The following is a 5,227-nucleotide window of genomic DNA, read 5'->3' on the forward strand; positions in this document are numbered from 1 at the left end:
AAAAAAAAAAAAAAAAAAAAAAAAAAAAAAAAAAAAAAGAAGTATCATTTGTCTTTTCAATAAGAGTATTTATTTTTAAAGCAAAATTTGCATTAATTATTTTTATTTACAGAAACAGTGTACATTTAACCCAGTTTCGTGGCAAGTTCTTTAGCCTTTGCCTTTTCGAGCTTGGCGATGCGAGCCACAGACTTGGAACCCAGGACATTGCCTCCCCAGTGACGGCGGATCTCATCATATCTGTCATTGTAGTTGGTGAGTATAGCTTCCACCAGTTTAGCCAAAGCACCTTTGTCTTCCGAGTTAACCTGTGTGAAGGCCACAGTGGTGCAGGTCTTCCTGTGAACTAGACATCCCAGTCTTGCCTTCCCCTTGATAATGCAGTAAGGGACTCCCATTTTATGACACGTGGCAGGCAAGAAGACAACCAGCTCAATGGGATCCACGTCATGTGCAGTCACCACCAGCTGAGCTTTCTTGTTCTCTACCAAGGTGGTGACGGTGTTAACTCCTGCTTGAAGGACAGGTGGTCTCTTAGTGGGGACGTCCTCTTTGCTAGCCGCTTTCTTCTCGGCCTGGGCCAACAGCCTCTGCTTCTTCTCTTGCTTTGTCTCTGGTCTATACTTGTGGGCCAGCTTAAGCAGCTGAGTAGCTGTTTGGTGGTCCAGGGCCTGGGCGAACTGGTTAATTGCAGGAGGCACTTTCAGCCACTTATAGAGGATGGCTCTCTGCCGCTGCAACCTGATACAGCGGGGCCATTTCGCAAAGTGGGTGAGGTCTCTTTTGGGCTGGATGTCCTGCCCAGTGCCAGAATTCTTAGGCCTTTTCTCAAACTGGGGATTCACCCCGTTTTTGGCCTTCTGCTTCTTCACGACAGCGGGGGCTGGAGCCACCTTCTTCCCCTTGGCCTTCTTTCCTTTCGGCATCTTGGGCGGCAGGAAGACAGCAAGAGTATTTCAATAAGAATGTACAAGCGCGGTGGCTCAGCCTGTAATTCCAGCGCTTTGGGAGGCTGAGGCGGGCAGATCACCTGAAGTCAGGAGTTCGAGACCATCCTGGCCAACATGGTGAAACCCCACCTGTACTAAAAATACAAAAATTAGCTGGGCCTGGTGGTGGGTGCCTGTAATCTCAGCTACTGGGGAGGCTGAGGCAGGAGAATCGCTTGAACTCGGGAGGTGGAGGTTGCAGTGAGCCGAGATCATGCCATTGCATTCCAGCCTGAACAAGACTGAGACTCTGTCTCAAAAAAAAAAAAAAAAAAAAAAAAGTGTCTCCTCAAGGCTGTATTTGTACTGTTATATTTCTTGGCATCCAACCAAGATGCTAATATCTTTAATTCATGTTCCTTAGTGAATTCTACAAAAGGAGTCTGTGGGTCCAATTACCCCTTCACTGATAATTTTAATAATGCATCTAAGGAATTAGGGCTTTCTTTTCCAAAAACCACATGGGTCTGTGGTTCCCTCAGCTATTTCTACCTTAAAGTACAATTTTCTCCACCATAAACAATTCCATTTCAGGAACACCCTCTGAAAGTAGGGCAAGTAGCTTTCAGGTTATGTAAGCTACCTGAAATTTAGGGATAGCATAATTTTTGTGTTCCAAATTTCCATCTACAAGCAAAGACAGGATACTTAACTTAAAGCAATGGTACAACCCCAGTGTAAATTAATTGTGTTTTTTTCCCTTCCTAATCCTACTATGACCTGATGCCTCTTGATGACTTTTTAAGTAGAACTGTTCAGACACATGGATTCCTATCCTTGTTTAATTTTCTTGGCTTCAAAAATGGGCTCAAGAAAAGCCAAGATTCCATTCTTATGCTTCATTCTCTTAGTCCCCTAGGACTGTGTAGTCAATTAAGCTATGCTTCCAAGAATGCTAAATACTCATTAACATTATTAATCATTTCTAAAGTACCAGTGGTCTGATTTCCTCTGGGAAATGCTGTGTACTGCTTTCAAGTGTTTCTCATATCTGGGCTACTACAAAAGCCTTTCCTAGGGCCATATTCTTCAGCTCTGTTGTAGGACATGCCAAGGCTAAAAAATTTCCTTGTTGATGGAATGACTTTGGGTTTTAGATTCAGTCTCGTGGTTTCATAAATCACTAGAGACTTAATATCTGGACATGGTTTTCTTTCAAATGAAATTATTTAAATCACAACTGAGCATTAAAATGTTCAATGACAAAACTGGATTAAGTTTGAAAATGAGATACATATAATAAAAAAGATACACCATTGCTAATAGTAACAAACATACAGTCCTCCACATACGTTAACTCATCGGATAGTCACAACCACTCTATGATATAGGTATTATTATAATCTCTATCTTACTGATAAAGAAGAGGAAATTCAGCTCAAAAAAGTTAAGTAATTTACCCCAGGTCACCCAGCTATAAATGGCAGACCCACAATTCAAACACCCAGGCGATGTGGACCCAGAGTTATTTCTGTTAAATGCCATGCTACTATAAAGTGAGAATATCTGTGTGTGAGATAAGTGGCTGAAATTCAGATACCTCTGCAACCTACTGTGTACTATACAAAGGGAATATTGAGGCTACGGGCACGGCTCCATCTTTTGAGGAGAGACTTTCAGTAGTTATCCGTGGAACTGATTTAATTAGAAATCTGTTTGGTTGGCCGGGTGCGGTGGCTCAAGCCTGTAATCCCAGCACTTTGGGAGGCCAAGGCGGGTGGATCACAAGGTCAAGAGATCGAGACCATCCTGGTCAACATGGTGAAACCCCGTCTCTACTAAAAATACAAAAAATTAGCTGGGCATGGTGGCGCGTGCCTGTAATCCCAGCTACTCAGGAGGCTGAGGCAGGAGAATTGCCTGAACCCAGGAGACGGAGGTTGCGGTGAGCCGAGATCGCGCCATTGCACTCCAGCCTGGGTAACAAGAGCGAGACTCCGTCTCAAAAAAAAAAAAAAAAAAAAGAGAAATCTGTTTGGTTAATGGCCCTCTCAGTGAAATCTCTGCCAATAAACACATTTGCATATGCCAGTTGAAATGCCACCTTACACTGTGTTAGGTGTAAGTTTCTAGTACTTACCCTTAACTAGAGGAGGCTGAATAATGATATGACTCCCACGTCTCCTCCACACTCCACATCAAATTAGCACAAGTCTTCCCACTTCTCCTTTTAGTGCTCTAATTCAGGGCATGCAGAGCTGTATAGATAATTTGTTTTTGACATATCTAATTTATGTATTTGTATTTTATATTAGTTTAGGAGACTATGGTAACTATAGGAGCTTTTTGTTATTCATTGTAGGGGAATGTTTAAAAAATTATATTACACCGTGATAATACCATGCAGCCATTTATTTATTTATTTATTTATTTTTTATTTATTTATTTTTTTTTGAGGCGGAGTTTCACTCATGTTACCCAGGCTGGAGTGCAATGGCGCGATCTCGGCTCACCGCAACCTCCGCCTCCTGGGTTCAGGCAATTCTCCTGCCTCAGCCTCCTGAGTAGCTGGGATTACAGGCACGTGCCACCATGCCCAGCTAATGTTTTGTAGTTTTAGCAGAGACGGGGTTTCACCGTGTTGACCAGGATGGTCTCGATCTCTTGACCTTGTGATCCACCTGACTCGGCCTCCCAAAGTGCTGGGATTACAGGCTTGAGCCACCGCGCCCGGCCCCCATGCAGCCATTTAAAAAGATTAAGATAGATACAGACAACTAACTACCCGTGCTATTGCTACTGCTGTTACTACTACCTTGCTGCTGCTAACATCTCCACCTCCAGTACTATTGTTTCTAACAGTAGACCCTTGTATGGCCTATGCTTTGAGTTAGGAGATGCTCTAAACACTTCATGTTTATTAATTAATAGCTATCTCTGGAAGGATATGCAAGAAATGATCATTTCCTCTGGAAAAGGAGTCTTGGGCAACCGGAGTCTGGCCTAGGAACTTAGTTTTCATTGTATCCTTTGTATTTGTCTGAAATAAGCACACACGTTGTATTCAATTTAATAATAAAATAATTTTCATGTAATAGTAACTTTATTAATTTAAAAAATATGATTATAAAATGTGGCTTCCTTTCCAACGTGGACCAGAATGGCTCCAGCAAAGAAGGGTAGAGTGAAGAAAAAGGGCCATTCTGCCATCAATGGGGTGGTGACCCGAGAATACACCATCAACATTCACAAGTGCATCCATTGAGTAGGCTTCAAGAGGCGTGTCCCTCAGGCCCTCAAAGAGATTCAGAAATTTGCCATGGAGATGGGAACTCCACATGCGCGCATTAATACCTGGCTCCGCAAAGCTGTCTGGGCCAAAGGAATGAGCGTCTCATATCGAATCCGTGTGCGGTTGTCCAGAAAACATGAGGGTGAAGGTTCACCAAATAAGCTCTGTACTTTGGTTACCTGTACACTTTCAAAATGTACCTGTTATCACTTTCAAAAACTCTACAGACCATCAACGCGGATGAGAATTAATTGCTGATTGTCAAATACATCAAATAAAGTTATAAAATTGCAAAAAAAAAAAAAGTTGAAATAGGTAAATGGAAAGTAAACAGCAAGCAGTATGTGAATACATGTGCATCGTGGGTGTAAATTTAACAGAAAAAAAATATATTGTGACCAACACTAAGAGACACACTTCAAATCTCTCTTCAAGAAAAGATTCACTGTTTTTTATTTCCACCAACAGTGTACCAGTATTCCCCTTTCCCCACATCCTCACCGGCACATGTAATTTTTTGCCTTTTTGATGATAGCCATTTTAACTGGGGTGATGAAATTTAATTGTGGTTTTGATTTACATTTTCCTAATTAGTGATGTTGAGCATTTTTAATATACCTGTTGGCCATTTGTATGTCTTCTTTCGAGAAATGTCGGGTGTGGGGATGAGGAGAGGTAGGTCAATGGTTATAAAAATGGTTATACAGCCGGGCGCGGTGGCTCAAGCCTGTAATCCCAGCACTTTGGGAGGCCGAGGCGGGTGGATCACAAGGTCAAGAGATCAAGACCATCCTGGTCAACATGGTGAAACCCCGTCTCTACTAAAACTACAAAAAATTAGCTGGGCATGGTGGCGCGTGCCTGTAGTCCCAACTACTCAGGAGGCTGAGGCAGGAGAATTGCCTGAACCCAGGAGGCGGAGGTTGCGGTGAGCCGAGATCGCGCCATTGCACTCCAGCCTGGGTAACAAGAGCGAAACTCCGTCTCAAAAAAAAAAAAAAAAAAG

The 5,227-nt window shown here is 42.6% G+C and overlaps 1 pseudogene across 1 annotated transcript; it reads right to left on the minus strand.

Moving 5' to 3' along the window:
- Window positions 1–86: 86 nt before the first annotated feature.
- Window positions 87–926, minus strand: LOC116565344 (annotated as a pseudogene). Its single transcript, XR_004275398.1, has one exon. The product of XR_004275398.1 is annotated as a 60S ribosomal protein L7a pseudogene (transcript).
- Between the last annotated feature and the right edge of the window lie 4,301 nt (window positions 927–5,227).

Source organism: Sapajus apella, unplaced genomic scaffold (genome assembly GCF_009761245.1).
Source record: "Sapajus apella isolate SASKATOON/1434 unplaced genomic scaffold, GSC_monkey_1.0 scaffold40, whole genome shotgun sequence".
Taxonomy (NCBI): Eukaryota; Metazoa; Chordata; class Mammalia; order Primates; family Cebidae; genus Sapajus; species Sapajus apella.